Here is a 19,487-nt window from a genome sequence, read left to right on the forward strand (position 1 = left end):
GAGGGAATGGCTTCAAACTGAAAGAAGGCAGGTTTGGATTAGATGATATGAAGAAATTTTTTACAGTGAGGGTGGTGAAGCCCTGGAACAGGTTGGCCTAAGCAGTTGTGGATGCTCCATCCCTGGAAGAGTTCAGGGCCAGATAGGATAGGGCTCTGAGCAACCTGCTCTAATGAAAGGTGTCCCTGCCCATGGCAAGGGTGTTGGAACTAGATGAACTTTAAGGTCCCTTCCAACCCAAGCCATTCTATTGGTTTTATGAATCCAGACCCTGTGACTTAAAAAAAAAAAAAAAAGGTGTATCTTGGTCAGTTCTGGTTGGTGTTATAGTTTAGCTGTGCTGTCAAGTAGAGGGACAGAAAAGCAACAGTATAGCTGAAGTCCTTGACATGAGTAATTAGATGTGATGATAGGCCATGTAGTGAAGCTTTTCTCAGAGCTATCTTCCATGTCTGCTCCCTTTTGCACATGAAACCATTTAATGCACTGGTATTTGGCTCTGGCCAAGGGAGAGAAGTCATTGCCTGGACAGGCTGTGACTTCTCAACTGGTGAAGTGATATCTGCTGCTGAGAGTGCCAAGTGCTAAAAGTCACGCTACTAAGGACAACTGATCATGGACTAGCACCAGCAGGACTTGCAGATGAGCTGAAATGTTCTTCTTTCAAGAAGAAGAAAAAGAAGATTCCCCAGGCTGGGAAGAAAGGGGAGAAAATGTGATGAAAACCTTAAATACAGAGTTCAGTAGGAAAAGAGCAGGGAAACTTGCACTAACGCTACCAGCAGATCTGCAAACAGCTTTTGTGTAAATGTTCTCTGCAACTATACCACAAACTATTTACAACAGGTTTATGTGCATTAAGATTTGGCTAGCCAAGCAGTGAAACACTACCCTTTCTTTGAAGCTGATTTGGAACTATTAACACCTGCTTATCAGACTTTTATGTATCTAGCCCGAGGTGTAATTTTATAAGGCTTTCCCATACAGAGAACTCTTGACTCTTCACCCAGATCCACTCCACAAGTGAAATGGCAATGCGGGAGGAAAAGAAATGCAGTGAAATTATACATAATTGCTTTTCCTTCACCTCTATTATACAGAGAGCAGGTGAGTCAGCATTCCCATGGAACTACTTTACTGAAGGAACTCTACCTCAGCCTGGCAGCTGTTTACTCTTGCCTCTGCTTTTGGTATCTGCATACTAAAATTTTCCTGCAGGGCTGGTTACTGCTTATAAGCATCATAACATGCATACCTGTGGAGTACTCCTTACATTAGAAGGAGGATTTGCCACCCTACATGTAATTACTGAAAGCAAGGTGCAAATAGTGACCACAAGCACCTGACTTATGTTTTTCAAAGCAGTCCCCCTATCGTAATGTACTGCTGAAATCCAGTTGGGTTCATGGGTCCAGGTGTCATGCCTTGACTTACAGAACTAAGTAAGCAAGCCTTCTCCTAGCTTTAAAATTGCCTAAATTGTTGCTTCTGATTGTTGTTGATTTATTTGAAATACTAAAAACACAAGCACAAATTATTTGCGCTACTGGAGAACCACCATACAAAGCAATATTATTTCTTGTAGCACTGTACAAGAGCAGGGTTCCAGAGTTAGAGAGATGCTTTTGTACCAGTCACTGTAACACTGAGTAAGAAGAGACAGCTGTTATCTCTAGGAACTTATCATCCACATAGTCTGAGAGAAATAGAAGTAATGAGGAAAACTCACAGCAGGCAGGTAAGACTGGGAAGGTAACTTAAATTTCCTGAGTCTGAGCTGGCACTGACTCCACTAACCTGCCTTAAGAGACAGTCCCTCTGAAGCTCAAGGTTGATTGATCTCCTGGTTATTTTTTAATTTGGGTATTTTAGCTCGGCCTATTGAAAACTCCCCTGCACAGCAATGATCTTTTTTCTGTCTGCCTCTCTCTGATCTGTGCTTGGGAAGTCAGCAGGTAGAGTGCATCATGAGCCTTGCCTTCTGCATTGCATGTCACTAATTAAAGAAGCCATTCAAAATAAAGCTCCTACTCATGTTCTCTATTAATAGCCAGGAGTTTTCCTCCACCCTACCCTCCCACGACCTCTTTCTTTTAAAGTGATAAAGCAGCCCTGTCCATGGTTTTGCGATCCCTTGTGCTCGGATACCAACTCAGTATTTTTCCAGTTGCATTACAGCAGTTCTCTGGAGAACTCAAGGCAGTTTCCTCAAAAATATGCCACATAACACCCCTGTAACCCTATCAAAATACCAGTAGCAATGGAAGATTCTGGGAATAGATGACTTAAAATTGGTGTCAGCTTTTACTATGCCATGAAAGGTTTCTTGTTCAGACCCTGACACTGATTATCCACTCGCTTCTGAAAGCCTCAGTTATGTGGGCTTAGCAAACCTGAGAGCAGGGCAACGGCCAGAGTGGAGAAATGACTTGTCAAAATAGAAGTGCAGCGAGATGGGCTGCAGGAGAGATGAGTCATGGATGAGCTGCACTCCAGAAACAGCTCAGCACGGCCAGCTGCTGCCTTTCAGAAAAATAACTTGTTGGACTCAAGGAGCTAGCACTGAAGCTGCAGCAGAGGAGCTCAGCTTCAGCTAGTCCAGTGCATCCAGAAGATGCTGCATCTGCTCTTGCTTTGAGAGGACAGTCAGCTGGATGTTATGAAGAGGTTATGGAGAAGCACTCTGGAGATCAGTGTTGCCAGGCCACATACATGAAGGCAGTCAGCAGACAGGACTTGTTATCCAAAAATTACTCTTTTGTTAATAATTAAACTCTGATTAGGAAAGCTGAAAGAGACAAAACTTTAAAGAGAGTGGTGAATTGGAAATGGATTTGTAACTTGTAGTGACCATTTTAACTTCAGATGGAAAAGTCTTAAATTAACTGTTTATAATTGGGTCCCCCTTTTTTTTCTCTTTTTGTGGTCATGTTGGGTGGTGTTGCAGTATGAACCGGGGAGTGTACCAAGGAAGAAAGGCTGGAGCTATATTTAATAGCCTCCCAAAGTTATAGCATAAGAGGCTGCCACAGAGTCAGACAAGCTGGGGGGCACACAGAGAATTTCCTGTTTCATCAGCAGGAAACCTCCTGAGGAGGACCCCCCTTTACTGGCACCCCAATGCCTCCTTCACCATTGAGACATCAGTGAGGTGCCCACATCCAAGCACCTCTTGCCTCTCCTTCTGAGATGGGCAATGGTCCCTGACAACCCGCATTGCCCAGCAAAGGACCATGAGAAGTGGGGATGGGAGCTGGGAGGCTGGTTTGCCCATGTGGGCACATCTGCCAGGGGGTGCCCAGCGCAGTCTGGGCTAAGTCCAATGGGTGGGTTGACTTCCTCTGTCCTCTTGTCCTCCAGTTTTGGTGGGGAGGGAAACAGTCCTATCATGGGGTGGAACTTTTCTCCCCACAAAGCCATGGAACCATGGCAGGATTTAAGGAAGAATATCATCTGCTTCGGAGAGTGATTGATGGGGTAAATGTGCCTGCTGAACATTTCTGCAATGGATATCCCTGGAAAGTCTCATTTTTATGTGAAAATCCACTACAAACAGGAAGGTGGAAAGAGAAAAATATCTTTCCCCTCTACAAAGAGAATTGAGCTATTTTTAGCAATAAATAAGTTTTGAATTAATAAATCAAAGAATGTGTTGATATATGATATGAAGCAAAACTCTTCATATCTGATTATTATCCTGAAGAAATGTATTCATTCTGCTTTGTCAAGCCAATATCACTTATCTTTATATTCTACCTCAGTTTCACTGGGAAAATTGCCATAAAACCTTCCACTTCATGAAACACTCTATTGAAGCAGGGCTAAGCAGCTTCACTTTCAGGTGTGATCTGCTGAAGCAGCCTGGCTCCCATCCAGGCTTTCTCTGCCAAACTCCACTCCAGCCCTGAAATGTCAAGATGCTGTATGTGTTTTTAAAGGACTTCTTTCCTCCCTAAATTTTGCTGCAAGGGCCAAGAGATGTGAGTAGCCAAAACCATCTCACAGTGCTGTTAAGCAAATTCCTGTTTCCCTTTTTTCTCTCCTATTAAATAAAGTGAATTGTGTAAAGCAGCTGAGCTGGCAGAGTGATGGGCTGAAGTACTGTAGCCAATAAAAGCAGTGACAAATAACATGAGCAGGCACTATAGTCCTCAGTGGGGTTCTTCTATGTCATGTGTCTGGTTTGAGCTCAGGATACAGGTTCTTCCCACTTACCTGTCCTCCTGCAGTACCTGGCTGCAGCCAGACCAATATGATTGGGAAGGTACAACTATTTCTTAGTAGAATAATGTCTGTTTTATCTGTCTCTTTCTGACCAAATTTGCTAAGGGCTGGATAAAACAACACCTTTGTGAAGACACTTGGATTTCCTGAAAGTATAAGAGGCTTTGAATTGCAATGGAAAAGTTTTGTTTTGCCGTTTAGAGAAGCTACTCTTTTAGAGATCTGGCCTGAGCAAATAGATTTTTCCATCTGGAACAGTTTTCGGTAATTATTACCTTAATTATTACCAATAAAAACAAAGCCACACTCCCACCATCTCATTTCTCAGCAATCAGAAGAACAGCACAGCTGGAATATGACAGCTGAGAAGTACTCACTAATTTAGACACCCTGTTAAGTCTCTCACAGGTAGGTGTCCCTGCTGGCACAGCCCAACTATAACCAAAGGAAATTTCCCACGGATGGATTTGCTCCGAAACGCGTTCAGGAAATTCCATCTTTGTGCTGCGTGAATAGCACTGGGGTGGTGCTGCTGGCACTCAGTCGTGCTGCTGTCCATGGCTCCCTGCTGCAGCTGGTCAGGAGGGCTCAGCCTGGACTTCTGTCGCTGGACATGACACAGCTGTGCCCGCCAGAAACAGGCAGGGGCCCGCATCCCAGCGCAGCAGCCAGAGCAAGCTGCACACTTCCCTGCAGCCATTAGAGTGGAGAAAAAAGGGGGGAAGGACCACAAAAAGTTTGAGTTAAGGAACTTGGACTAAATAAAGGCAAAGAAGGAGGGGTGGGAGGTCTCCTCATCCACACCGCTGTGTGCACATTGACTTCAGATGCGTGAAGGCTCTCCCTGTACTCTAGAGGAATTGCTCATGTCCTTTTATTCAAGGGCTCAATTGGGACCTAAGTGAGTTATTTTTTTTCCGTCCAGAGGCTGAGTAAGGAGGAAGAGGCCCAGCTGTATCTTTAGTGTTCTAGCAACAAGCTTTAGTTCCTATGTATTCTAACATGAGCATAAATACTTTCAGAACATTGCAGAAACACCAAAGCCCAGATAGTCCTATTATTTACAACAGTTTACACACAAAGTAAATTAAATAAAACCCCCCCAAACAACCAACCCCCCAACAAATGAAACTGATTTCAGAGGACAAATCTATTAGAACTTCATAAAAGGTTAGTCAACACTTTCCCATGATACGTTGGGTGATTATTTGTGTTACAGCAATACGCAAATACTTCAAATTCTTAGCCCTAAAAATCTCATGGGTTTTTGTTCATTTTTCACTTTTTTAATAAGAAAGGTGTCATTACTATCTAGTATCTAAAATATCAGTGCAAAAGATTACATCAGCATCAGAATGTTTTTCACAGAACAAATTAAAACTGCAAATAAATTTAACTGTGCATCATGTTTAAAAATGGGTGTAGGCACTCAGGGAGATGTGAGTAATACTATTAAAGTAAGAATTTTAAGATTCTTGCAATTGATTTATTTTCTTGATAGTGGCCTGTAACATAAATTAGCTTTCCTACTTTAATATATCAGAAAAATAAATAGGTCAGCTGTAGGTGGGTAGGTAAGCTTGAGTCCCAGTTCCATGAGAAAATTCAGCTTCTCCAATTCTACATATGAATAGTCTCAATGCCTGTAACAGTGATTTTAAGAACCAAAATGATGGTATAGTCAGTTCCACACAAAGACAGGTTAAAACAATAAAAGCAGAAGAAAGGGAAAATTTCATGAATGTTATTTAACTTTTCAAAAATACTATTAAACTTAACAAACAAACAAACAAAGCCCCCAAAAAACAAAGCAAAAACCCCACAAAGATGGCTGGCATATTGTATACTTATTTGCCTTCTGGAACATAAGGGATTCCCAGTTTCAAGGTTTTTTTTCTCACAGAAATGAACTCCAGGCTAGAAAAGAAACTCATTTGTGAAGGAAAGGCAGGATGCTAATGGAAACAACAGATACCAGTGGCCAGATCCCTAAAGAAGGTGGGTAAAAGAGTAAGTTGCAAAATTTGGCAGTTCTACAGAGCAAAAGCTGTGGATACATGATGCTTCTGGGTTAAATTCTGATTTTAAAGCTGCCACATCTTACTGAAACAGCAAAGTCACAAGAGGTTAAAGCCTCTTTTTGGAGGGAATGAGTCACTGCTGAAAGTTAAGTTTAGAAAACAAAAGCTGCCCATTCCCATCACCCTTCAGCATTAAAAAAAGGAATCACAACACAAGATTTAACTTCTGGTATAACTTCTGATTTTGTGGTGCTAGGACATGTGGAGGGAAAGGCCTTTGTCAATGCACAGAATGTGTCAAGGTCCTTGAATATGCTCCACTGAGATCAGGTGAAGGTGGTAGGAGGAAATGGCAAGAGGGAGCTTCAAATTCTGCCCAATGGCTTGGCTACTGATTCTCAGGGAAGCTGACTCTTTCCTTTGACCCAAACCAGCTAATGTAATTCATAGCAATGCCACTTTGTGAATAGTGTCCTCTGAATGAGACAATAAATATTAAAATGATGGTATTTTTTCCACACAATATTTGCTGATACATAAACTGCAGTATTTTCCACAGCTGGCTCATTCTGCACACAAATTAAAAGCACATACTAGAAAAAATAACAGCTGCTGAGTATTGCAAAAGCCAGCCCAAGTCACTCTACTCTTTGTTTGGAGGGAGGTGTTAAAGTAGCATTCCTGACCTGAACCATTTGCAGGCATTTCTATTCAAGACTTTTTGAAGGATACCAAAGGGCTTCTTGCCCCTAGAAATTTGTGGCTTTGGGGGCTGCTTGAGGCAGAGTTGGGGTTTTTACATTTAATAGACATCAAGGATTTTTTTTTTCCTTCTGTGAATGTGTACAGGTGCTTTTTTTGGGATCTCCTGTGAACTACCGGCACCTCAAAGGAGGATGTCCTACTGTTTAATTACCTGGTGCATGAAGATCCACCTCCTTCTGTTTGCTTTAAACTGGCCACCTGCAAGTTTCACTCGATACTCTCTAGTTCTTATATTAGTAAAGAAAGCAAAGAATCCACCCCTACTCCTCTCTACTCATTATTTTCTCTGGTCTGACTGTTTTCTGTTGTTTATCACTTCTCATCCTGTATAATCTTCCTCACTTAAATCCTTGAATCACTATAACATCAGGATGGCTCCGTATTTTTCTTTATGTTTGTTTCTCTTCCCTGGGTCTTTGCTGTTTCTGTTAGACATGGGCCAGGGCAATGGTCAGGAGGTGTGTTGCAGCCCTCCCCATTCTGGTCTTTGCATTTCATCCTGCCATCTTCCACCAGCTTTGGGACAGTTTTTGAATGCTGAACCAATTCTTCCATGAGTTATTGCAACTGATAGATCTTATTTCTGAGTGGGAACAAGTCGATTAGAAATTTTTCACTTTCAATCAGTTTACTCCTCTCGAATCCAACCTGGCCTCGGTAACCATGTCCAACCTGGTCAGAGGGCACTAACACCCTACTGTTATCCTAGTTAGACCCTAAGTCTGTGAAAACTTGCCTTTAGTTATTGGAGTCTGCTGATTTTACTGCTTCTTTTGTCATGGAGTTCATAGCCCCTTTCCCTATAGCCACAGCCCAGTCTGACCCTCCTACATGAGCTGTGGTCTGTCACTACTATGTCTTGCTGGTTATTTCCTTTCTGTGCACATCTATTCAGTCAACCTGCCAATTTGAAGCCAGGTGTCCCATATCCCTCGTTCTCATTCCACTGTGGCTTCATGGGTATCAGTCTCTTCTGGAAGTATCTGGGAGTATCAGCCATGTGAGCAGGACCTTCCTTGTTTCTCTTGTGCAGCTGCTCTGGGAACCTGTGTTCCTCCACGTAAGTGTGGACCTCTCCTTACTGCTGGGAACGTTTCTAGAGAAGTTTAGGAGATGATTCATTTTACTGTCCTACCTGGCACCCTATGTCTTGCTTCCCAAACCTCTTCCTTGATCTTTCCTACTTCACTGGTGCACATGTGGACCACAGCCACCTTCTAGGCTGCAGTGGTTTTTTGGGAGGTGGTAGATTGCTGACATGCATGGTCTCTGCCAACCTAAATTGTTTTGGGATTATGTTCTCAGTGCAAGAAAATCCTTTTCACAACATGATGTCTCATCGCCCACAAGGTGGACTCCCTATCTCTTTGCTAGCTTGTTGTCCTCTGCATATCCAGGGATGCTGCCACAAAGGATCCCTCTGAGCACACAGCACCTGAAGAACACCTCCCCCTGCATTTGCTGTACAATTGGAGAACACACAGCTCCTTAACCCCTTCCCTGTGCCACTCCCTGCACAACCCCTGGTGTCCTGGTGCCTCTCCCACCACTGCCGGCCGTGCATTGTGTATCTGCACAGAGAGCTGCACTGCTGGGCTACCTGAATACGTTGTATGTATGTGCATACAGTGCATGTGTGCATGTGAGAGAGATACATACACCTGTCTGTCTCCATGTACAGCTTTTTGAAATTACTACATTTCATATCTCCTCCAGCCTCCAAGTGCTCTTTTTCCTTTATCACTTAAGGCCAAGGCTAGGAACGGCGCATTGCAACCTCAGTCAATTTCATTTACTGTAGTTTGAATCGGGATTATCAACATCCTGTAGAAAGCTTTGGTCTCTACGTTGACTCCATAACTAACAGCAGTTTGTAAAATCTGTTGAAATGCAAGAGCTCTCTCTTTAAGTAAGCCAGCCGCTGGAGCCTCGCTGGGTTCAAAGGATCTGATCTGTAATTGTCCTCGTTGTGGAACTACGACATTGCCCTTTTCCAAAGGCAATGAGAGCCCTAGCATGCACGTGTACCAGACCGAAACCAAGACTCCCACCTCAACAGAGGGGCTAGAGACGTAAGGAGCAATTCAGTCGGTGCTGGTGGAGCTGAGCGACAGGGATTCCTCTCTGGTCTCCGGGAAAACCCGCTTTGAGCCCTGGGTTTGGGCGTCCCAGAACAGCGCTCCCTCGCCCCTCGCTACCCGGGAACAGCACTCCTGGCTCCAGTTCTAGGTGCAGCCCTGCGGGCCCGGCGCGTGTTGCAGGAGGCCGGCGATCAGCGAGAGCCGGTGGCGGAGCCCAGTGCTGCGCCCCGGCGCTGTGCTGTGCCCCGGCGCTCTGCCGTGCCGTGCCGTGCCGTGCCGTGCCGTGCCGTGCCGTGCCGTGCCGTGCCGTGCCGTGCCGTGCCGTGCCGTGCCGTGCCCCGGAGCTCTGCCGTGCTGTGCTGTGCCCCGGCGCTGCGCTGTGCCGTGCCGTGCCCCGGCGCGGCGGTGACGGGCGCAGCGCTTCCGCGCCCGCCGCCGCAGCCCTGCCCCCGCCGCCTGCGCGGCCGGCCCGGCCCGGCGGAGAGGCGGGGGGATTTCCAAGCGCCGGCGGCCTCGCCGCTTCCTCTCCTTGTTTTGCTTTCGATCTGGCCCTCTCTCCGCCCGGGCGGAGGCACTGAACTTTTAGTTTTGCTCCCGCGATTATTCAGCGCCTGTTTTCATTTCCATTTCGTGTCCCCTGGCAACGGCGGTAACCTTGAGGAATTATATAAGGGCAGCGAAGACGGGCAAGCAAGGTAATTTTGAATTGTTTTCTAATTTTTTTTCTATTTTTTTCTTTTCTTCTTGTTTAATTTTAATTTTATTTTTCCGCATTGCCGCCGTTTCCGTGTGTGGGGCAGCGGGGGCTCCCGGGGAGATGCGCATCTGTTTTAAAAACAAAAGGTCGGGCTGCAGCGACCGGGGCCGAGCGCGATTCGGCCGCTACGTTTGAGAAGGGGCGGGGGGGAAGGGAAGACGCGGCCGCGGCGGAGATGGAGCGGACACGGGGGTACCCGCCGCTTCCCGGGTGGGGAGGGAGCTCGGGCGCACAGACAAAGGCGGGGGCGTTGGATCGGGAGGGCCGCGGCGCGGGCCGGGCCGGGCCGGGGCCCCCCCGCACTTGTTGCGGGGCCGGCGGCCGCGGTGGCTCCGATAAGGGAAGGGGAGCGGCGGCGGCGCGGGCGGAGGGGCGGCGGGCGGGGGTCGCTGCGGTGGGGGGGGCGCTGCCCCCGCGGGGCCGGGGGCGGGAAGGGGCGTGGCCCGGCCCGCCTCGCGGAGGGTCCGTTACACAAGCGGCGGGGCGGGGCGGCCGCCCCCGGCCCCGAGCGCCGCCACCCGCCGGGCCGGGCCGGGCCGAGCCGGGCCGGGCCGAGCCGGGCCGGGAGGGGAGCCGGGGGCACCCCGGGATCCCACACTCGTGAGGGCACGGCAGCGGCAGTGCGGAGGGGGGAGATGGAGCGGGGTCGGGGAGGGCGGGCCGCAGCGGGCGGTTCCGCGGGAGCGGCGGAAGGAGGAAGTGGCGCGGCCGCTCGGTTCCCTGCAGGACCGGCCTCCCGTGCGGGCACGGTGGCGCGGCCGCATTTGCAAGCGCCGTGCTGCCCCACGCTAGCGAGGAGAGAGCCAAGCGCAGGACGTCGAGCCCCAGAGGGAAGTTAGGAACCGGGATTTTCTTTGTGCGCCGTACGCAGGGTCAAATTTCAAGCGTCTTGCGATGGCTGGGATCAAAGTTGCAAGTACCTGAAGGGTCGGATCCCTCGGCCCAGATTCCCAGAGGTACTTAGGTCTTTAACTCCCGTTCCGATTAGCGTGAGCTCCTAAACAGCAGAGTCTGTGCCTTAACCTTACTTCTTTAGACACAGAGCTCAGGTAGAGGAATTCCGGAGTGCAGAACTTTCCTTCCGGTAAGTATACGGTTGTAATTTATAGTCCACCTTACCGTGCTAAGTCTTGCTGACATCATTCTCTTGAAGGTATGAGCAGTTGTAAATGAAGACCTCAGTTTCTGGAGATGAAGTGCAACATGTTTAAGTTTACAGTTATTTTATTTAAGTCTTAACAGCCTTTGCGGGATGCCTGTGTCAGTATCATAAAAAGAGAGATGAGTGGGGCAGCAACATTTAAATTCACACTAACACAGAGACAGTCACACAAAAGTATCAGAATTGGTCTGTGACGCAGATGGTCTCAGTCTGAATCGCAGTCTTTCCTTGCCACCAGCCCCTTCAAGATACATCAGTATCCTTCTTTGGCCCCTGTTGGTAACATGGTGCCAGGGAATTACTTCATGTGCCCCTTTCTTTTTGCTGGTAAATCATGGTGGAAGGTGTGAGAGCTCCAACTCCTTAGGCACAGTATCACTTCATTGTGGTCCTGTGCCACACTGCAGCCCTTCAGTGAGGTCCAGGCATGGCAAGGTGTCAGCCTGCTGAGCCTTGTGTTCTTTCTCTGAGGCTGGCGGTCCCAGCAGGCTGGCGGATGCAGGTAGAGCAGTCAGTCATTATTATTGTTTGGCACACATATCAGTACTGCTACCCACTTACTTGCTGGTGACAGAAGTGACAGATTTTAGGAGATGTCAAGTCAGTCTCTAGAGAAGAGCTGTTCATCACAGGCCATGCTGTGTGGAAATGGTTAGCCAAGAGGTATGAGAAGTAGCATGGAGGCTATTAGGACGGGGAGTTAAAGTCCCCTTTCTCCATTGAGCAAAGGTCTTTGATGTGTGGGACCAAGTGGAGTTAGAGGCAGTTTTAATACTAAGTTGAGAAAATGATGAAGAAAAAAGGGTGCTAAGATTCAAGAGAAAATAAAAATATTTTTTGGAATAAATAGAGTCTACATTAGAAGAATAGGCTTTATGTAAATAAATTGCAGCCAGGCTATGTATGCCTTCAGTGAAAACATGTGCTTATATATACCGTGTATATATTAATATATGTTTAAAAACCAAACAGTGGGAAAAAGCTGGTGGATAAGGATTGTAAAGTTTGGCATGACACTCTCTCTCTTGAAGTGGTGCATCACCTCCATAGTGTTAAAGCATCTCCATGATGGAATACTTGGAATATCAAAGACTGTGGATGCATAGAGAAGAGCGAGTAGCTTGCACGTGCATGATGTGGGAAGCTTTTTGTTAAAGGGGAAATAACTGTTTGGGGAAGTAACACAGGGTCCCATGGCTTGATGTTCTGGGCCTGTGTAGGAAGAACAAAGAGATTAGGGCTGTATGACTGACTGCCCAACCTAGACGTTGACAATAATTGTCATAAATTAAGGGAGCCTAGAGAAGCTCCGGGAGCAGGAAATACGATTGTTAATGAGAGGCCTCAGTTGCCCCTATGTAGATTATGTCATGGCTCAACATGATATTTGCCCAGGTGCAAAAAAAACTTACTTTCTGGGTGTAGCTTGTACAGATACACTGGGGATAACAGCTCTGGACAAAGTACTGGACAGCAAAAATTAAGTACAGATTTTTGCATTCAAAATCACAGCCAGTTCTGACGTAACACTGGTCATTATGTCCTTAAACTTGGTGTGGTTTCAGGAGCAGCCAAGGTAAGAGTTGTTGTGGCAGTGTGTACTCTTCCAAAGTAGATCTTTATATAGCAAGGAAAGAAATTAATCAAATGGTGAGAGGCAGCCAAAAGTGTAAAATAGTTGTAAATGGCATGTAATTCTTCAAAGACACTAACAGTAAAGCCTTAAAGCAATTGTATGTCATCTGTTAAAAATACCAAAAAAGCTGAGCAGGCTGGCAAAGCAAAGTAAAGCAGCACAAGTAAAAAGACCCCTTTCAAATATTAAGGTTTTGTCTGCAAATGGGAAAGGTGGAAAAGAGCATAAAATCTATGTCAAACACAGTAAGGTAAGCCAAAGAGTCATGCGGCTAAAGGCATGAAAACAATTAGCATACACTCTTTGAAGCGGGTGAAACCCAGGAAGCTTGCTGATAAGTTATCCATGCGTAGAAGGAGTGCCCAAGGAAGATAAAGCCAGTGGAAGAGTAAAACAAATTCTCTGAGCCTTGTTTCACTGAGAAGGAGTTTAAGGGGATTCTTTTGCAAGAGGCTATTTTTTTTAAGGAGTGAACAGGTTGGGGAGTTTTTCAAAGTAAAGTTGTGTGTGAGAGAGGGTGTGAGAACAAACCTTTGGGAAGGATGAAGTAGAACGCAGGCGGTGGTTGCAGAGTTTTGAAACAACTTAAATGGAAAGTTGCTGATATGTTGCCTCTTGCGTGTAACTCCTTTGAGTAGGCCTGCTCTGGTGCTCCAGGAATAGGTTGTAACAAATGAGCTGTCAGTGTTTCAGGGTTTCTGTGGAGACTCAGAACTCCAGGATGGGCATTTTGTATTTGGTTGGTTGATTGGTTGCCACGGATTAGTGAATGCGAGTAGTGAACATGGGTATAAATGTGAAACAGTGACAAAGACTATGCCTGACTTTTGTTGCCAGGGAGTTGAGTGTTTCTGACTCTTCTAGCGTTCTCTAAAGGTATTGCTGAGCTGTTGTCTGGTTGATGCAGTCCTTACTAAAGCAGGGTCAGTTTCAAGGTGGGATCAGTTTGCTTTGGGCTGTGCAGTCATGGCCAGTTTGCTCAGTGAAAAAAGGTTGTACCCAAGTCTGCCCCGGGCCTGTGCCTTCAAGGGATAGATGGAGCAAGGGATAGGTGGGAAAGTGACAAGTTTGCTGGTTGTATTAACTCATTTGGAGGACGAAAATCCCAAAGGCTGAACCACAATGTCTGCAGAAGAATCTTATTTTGAGAGTGTGGATGTAAGTTTGCAGATGAAGTTCAGTACAAACCAATTTCAGTGTAATGCACATGGAAGGGATTGCAATCCTAATTTTCTGTACACAAAAATGAAGCATGAACTTTCTGCTCAAGAAAAAAAATCATACATCTTGTATAATCCAGTGAAAAAATAAGCTCTGTGCCCAGATGTGGCTAATAAAGGATAGGACAGGTTAGGAATTATTAGGAAGGGATTAAAAAAAAGAAATAGAAAGCACCATCATGCCACTACAAATCCATGTTGCTCCCCTCTCCTGATTCAGGAAGTAATGAAAGTTGCTGAGCTACAGAGGAGGATGTCAAAGATGATGAAGGGTAGGAAGGAGTTTTTGTGAAAGAGTAAGTAGTTTGGAAAAGAAGTGACTGAAGGGACTGTGGGGATATTCTTTAAAATCATTAGTGTCATGAAGAAAGTACAAAGGTAAGATAAATGAGACCCAAATAAAATAATTGGGAGGCAACTTCAAAAAAACACAACACTTGAATTGTGGTGCTCACAGTCACTGTGTGTATGTCAGGAGTTTATTCGGGTTCACAAGTGATTAGGCAGTCTTTTGGAGAGAAACTTGCTGTGCAACCTAGCAGTCAGGACAGTTCAGAATCAAATTTTGGGCACTGACTGCTGACAGAGAATTACTGCAGATGCTGATCAAGAATCATTGCTGAAAATTGCTAATAGAAATTTCCACTGAGAAACATAAGCTACAGTGTATTTGCAGATAACAGAGAGAAGCAAGTCTGTGTATTGTCCTTTGTTATGTGAAACTTGTAGCATAAGATTTTATCAAGCTTCCAGGGAAAAAAAAGTCTATGATGATCCTGTTTAATTTGGGCTTCCTACCCCAGCCCTTGTTAACCTGACACCAGTTACAGTCAGGTTAAGTGTATCCTGTGTGCATTTAACATTGCACTGGAGCGGTACCCATGCAAAATTCCTCTGACATTTGCAGGATTAGAACCTCAGCTTGTATTTTGTGCATCATATATCAAAAGTCATGGTCCGTTTCTGGGTAAAGATATAAAACGAATCACGTGTTACTCTTGCTTATCTCTGTGTCTTATTTGTAAAGATTGCTCTTTTGAAACCTGATTCTTCAAAGGCCTAAAATGATTGTGATATTGAGGGCATAAACCATGAGGCAGTGTTTACAGAAGTTTTATAGCTTGTGCTGCTACAAACTGTGATTAGTGCAAAACATTTTCTGGTTTGTCCTTTGAGGTCTCAAGTGCAGAACAAAACAACAAATAAGTAAGCTGAACAGATTCTGGATATGGTAAATGAGAGGAACAGATTTGTTAAGTTGCATATTCCTCATGTATGAATAGCATTATGCAAAATATCATTCAGTGTAATTAAATTATTTCCTCTTGGGGTTTTTTGGTTGTTGGTTTTTTTTGTTTTTTTTTTCCCAGAAGTTTATTGGAACTGTATGAAGGTTCTTTGTACTGAGTATGTGTAAACTCTGGTGTAAAGGTTAAAATAGCCACTAAAAAACCCTGAAATCAACAATTAACAGTTAGTAGAAGTGAATCTATGTTAACAGTTTTATGTTAGCCTATGTGTATGTGAATATGTATATGCAGATATACATGTCTATGTATCTACATATGTAAAAATACATCAAATTAAGATATTTTGTATATAGCATAAAAATACATTGTACAGCACATACTATCAATAAACTATGGAAAGGTTTTAAAACTTGCTCTTACAGTTAGTGCTGGATATGTTTTCAATGTCTTGGAAGCTCATGTAAAATTTCTGGTTTTTTGAAAGACCTAGAGAAGAAAGAAAGAAGTGGTAAGCAGTACAGTAATGTTTGGTTTCTTCATTTGTGATATATTACAAGCCCAGCTTTTTGTATGCTGGAAATCTTCTGACCCCGTTGTTTGCTTGGGAGCAGATTGCATTAAATCAAGTACAGCAGTCTTTAGGACAAGGCAAACATTATATCTTGTTGCAGGTTGGACACAAATCCAGGAGCAAATCTGCTTGCACGTGGCATATTCTTTCACCCCAGGTGCAGAATTTAAATTTTAACTCTTGAGTTATTTTAACATTTAGTAGTTGCAATATAGGTTGCTATCTTTCAGGATAGCTTGGAAGTACTAATTTTCATATTCCTGTCTATTGAAGAGTAGGGCAGATTGGTGTTTGATGGTTTTTCAGCTAACCATGACAGGCTTGGTTTGTAGCTCCCAGCATATTTCTGGTGTTAGGAATGGTGTTAAGGTGCGTCAGAACTGTTTAAATTTGTCCTTTGTTCTGAACTGCACGTGACAGTGGATGTTGTCCAACCATTTCCCTTTAGCTGTAAAATAATTTTAAGTACTTTTTAAAGACTTAGATACTTAACATTAATACAGCACAAAAGAAGGAAGGGTTGCTTACGCATTTGGTTTTGAAAAGTGTGACCTGTGGTTAAGTTCTGCTTTTTGATATGTATGGAGGGATATAAGCAACTTGAAGGGCCTGGTAAGTGCACAGAAGACAAAGCCTGTACTATAATATTTCTATTGATACTGCATATTGCTTGACAGCATTCCAGGCAAGTCTCTTACGGCTTTATCTATGCAAGATACTGCCTTTGTTGTTTAATAAATTAAGGTAGCAATAAATTAACTCTTTATGTGCATTTCATGCATATATGTATAACATGTTTGGTGCATGATGTGGGCTTTTGTGCATTTGGTGAACTGCCTGCTCTTTTAAGGTGTTTTGTTGAATCCTTTATATACAAATGGTCTTTATATACAATTGAGACATGAATCAAGTGGAAAACAGTGAAGTACTGAATTTAATTGGATGAGGGATATAAATCTGTAAAATCAAAACTAAACAGCCCACCCTGAAACACTTTCCAGATTTGTGACAGCATCTTAAAAAGTTTATCTAAAATAAAAATAATTCTGCAATAGGACAACAGGCAAGGATGGGAGAGTAATGTTTTTAAGTTACTGAAAGCTTGCCTGCAGCATTTGAAATCCCCACAGTGTTACATGAACAAGATGAAAGCAAAACTTGAGGATAAAATTGAAACCAAATATAAACAAAAGTGAAACCGACTCCGTTGGTTTTCATTTCCCAGTTGGCAAAAATGAAAGAATAAACACAGAGGAAAGATGCGTGAGTGCTTGAAAAATTAATTCAGTTTTACCATTTATTTAATCTGTTGTCTAAACTAGACTGCTGCATGGCAGCACTCCCTTAGCAAACTACGCAGTAGAGGGTAGGGGCTGCATTCTTGGTTTATCCAGGTACCACTTTTCACAGCCAAAGGTCTGGGCAAAGGCCCTGCAATATGGGAAGTGGCCTCTTCTTCAGTCACAGAAGAGCTGTTTTGAAATGCTGTGGCAAACACGTACACAAAGTACAGTGGAAGTGATGACGTCCAGGATGATGAAAGGGAGTCAGTAATTCAGCTGGCCAGAGCGCTTGAGTTTGTCATGTTGAGATTCAAGTTGCTAATAAAATTGGGTATAAAATACATAGTTGGCTTTTTTTTTTCATTCCACATTTGGGGTCATCCACTTAGATCAGGGGCAGATCAACAGTAACCAAAAGATGTAATCCAGTATCAGCTTTGCTGATGGCATGACATGACTGTGAATGGTTTCACTCAATTGCCACAGATCAGTCATCAGCTAGAATGTACTTTGTGACCTTGAGAACTGCCTGGTGAATTAATCAGAAGATGGACAAACATTGGATGGCTGTGTAATCTCTAATGAATGTTCTTCTCCTATTTAGAGGTGCATGCTCCTGGGTTGTATTGAAAAAAGGCTGGGTGTTGATGAGAAGCTTGGACAATCTCTGCTCTGCTAAAGCTCTACCGGAGTGAAATGAAAAACTTTAATTCCAGAGGTCCAATTCTGACACATTTGAACACAATGCATTCAAGCATATAAAAACTAAATTTTTTTTGTATGCCAGAACAGTTCTGAGATTTGAAATTCATGAGAGAATCCAGAGAAATCTAGCTTTGTTTAGTTTAATATTATTTATGCAGCTTAGATGAGAAATGAAGATGAGTTTCTTACTGTAGCTCAGTAGTATTTTAGGAAATTTCCGAGATAGAAATAGCTGTTGCAGATCACAAAGTGAGGCTAATTGCTTTTGGTCTGTGGTCAACACAAAAACTTTAAATTAAAAGCACATTTTGTAACCAATCCTATTAGCTATTCATATCCTGTATGTCCTGTGGCAGAGGGAAGAGTAGCATTTTTAGAAAAAGGAGCATTAGATCATATCATTTCAACAGGCATAAGTACAAGCATTTAATACTTAGTACACTTCAAATGCATGCCTCTCAAATGTGTGTACAAGAGCAAGATATTTCTCTCTTAAATTCTCCAGTGTCAAGCAATATCTCTGTAAAAACTAATTCAATTTATTTTTTGTGTTCAACACATCTGTCTTTCATGGTGCTATTTTTGTAACTGTAAATAAGTTCATGTGACAGACATGTTTCCAGCTCACAGTGGGTGATTCAGAGGATCCCAGCCCCCAAGTCTGTGCCTGCCACGATCTGTCTGTAAAGGAAGTGTCTTAAGTAAGCATGAGAGTGTTTTTTACAAATCCCAAATAGTGTATACTTCTATTGAATACCAAAGGAAAAATTGCTTTGCTGAAAGGGCTGGGTTTGCTTCTCTTGGTGAGGTTATGCAGAGGTAGTTTGTCTTTTTCTGCTGGATCTGAGTGCTGTGCTAACAATTAGAAGTTTGGGTAGCAAAGGTGTAGTTGTGGGTTAGCTATTAACTTCAGTGGTAGAAACTGCCCTTGCCCCGACAATAAAATGAAAGGTTTAAGCAAATATTAAATCGCACTTTAGTGTAGTGTGCAAATAGTTCTTGCTGTGTGTTGCAGAACAGTATGTTATACAAACAAAGGTAGCTGTGAGAAACAAGCCAAATCCAAGCAAGGTGGATTACATCAGGTGCAGGTCATGGCCAGTGAATCTGAAAACTCTTCCTTGAACACATTTCTCAGTGTTTGCTATCTGGAATAATTTCTTTTCTGCATCCCTGAGTGCCTCTAAAATGTTATTGTCTACTTGCAATCGTGTCTGAGCCTCACAAGCCATCAGTGTGGGAACAATGAGATTAAGCACTTTTCTTTTACAATGGCTCTTTTCTAATGTGTAGCACCCTAAAAAGCACTCACCCTCTACTTAGGCAAAGGAATGTTAGGTAGGACACTGAGATAAAGACTGCCCAGGCTTTAAAAGGTACTGTCACAGTTTAAGATCCCGATCTTGCAGGTATGTGCATGCCTAATTTCCCACTGCTTTCAGAGGGATCCACGTAGTAAAAGTGCTTGTTAAAGTTTTAGGGATGTCTCCTGTAAATCTAGTTATGGAGCTCATGAGAATGCAGTGCTCTAACAGAACCATGCCGTTGAGTTGCATCACTGAAGTGATTGTTTAAAATTGTTTGAGCTTTAATAGCCTTCTAGTTTTCACCAGGCCGGAAAATTCTTTATGAATCAGGTGTCAAATGCTGAGTTTTCCTGGCACCTTTAAAGGACACACAGAGTTTGGCTTCCATGGATTCCAACTGATACAGCTAAGTAGCAGCAGCAATTACATGTGGGTATTCAGGAGTGGATTCACATATGAGCACTTCATTCCAGAATAAAATTGATTATTTTGAGGGTAATTGCTC

At 43.8% G+C, this 19,487-nt stretch overlaps 1 protein-coding gene across 5 annotated transcripts in view; it reads left to right on the forward strand.

Annotated features, from left to right (window-relative positions):
• Positions 1-9,546: 9,546 nt before the first annotated feature.
• Positions 9,547-19,487, forward strand: part of IRF2 (interferon regulatory factor 2) — a 40,634-nt gene continuing 30,693 nt past the window's right edge. For 3 of the 5 annotated variants that reach the window (XM_066185907.1, XM_066185908.1, XM_066185906.1), the window contains exon 1: positions 9,548-9,786. The gene's annotated coding sequence lies outside the window, so the exon portion shown is untranslated. Of the gene's footprint in view, positions 9,787-10,826; positions 10,933-19,487 lie in introns of those variants that run through there. The other 2 variants (XM_066185910.1, XM_066185909.1) reach the window with 2 other exon arrangements.

Source organism: Chamaea fasciata, unplaced genomic scaffold (genome assembly GCF_029207755.1).
Source record: "Chamaea fasciata isolate MVZ Bird 193981 ecotype frontalis unplaced genomic scaffold, bChaFas1.0.hap1 SCAF_6, whole genome shotgun sequence".
NCBI classification, from domain to species: Eukaryota; Metazoa; Chordata; class Aves; order Passeriformes; family Sylviidae; genus Chamaea; species Chamaea fasciata.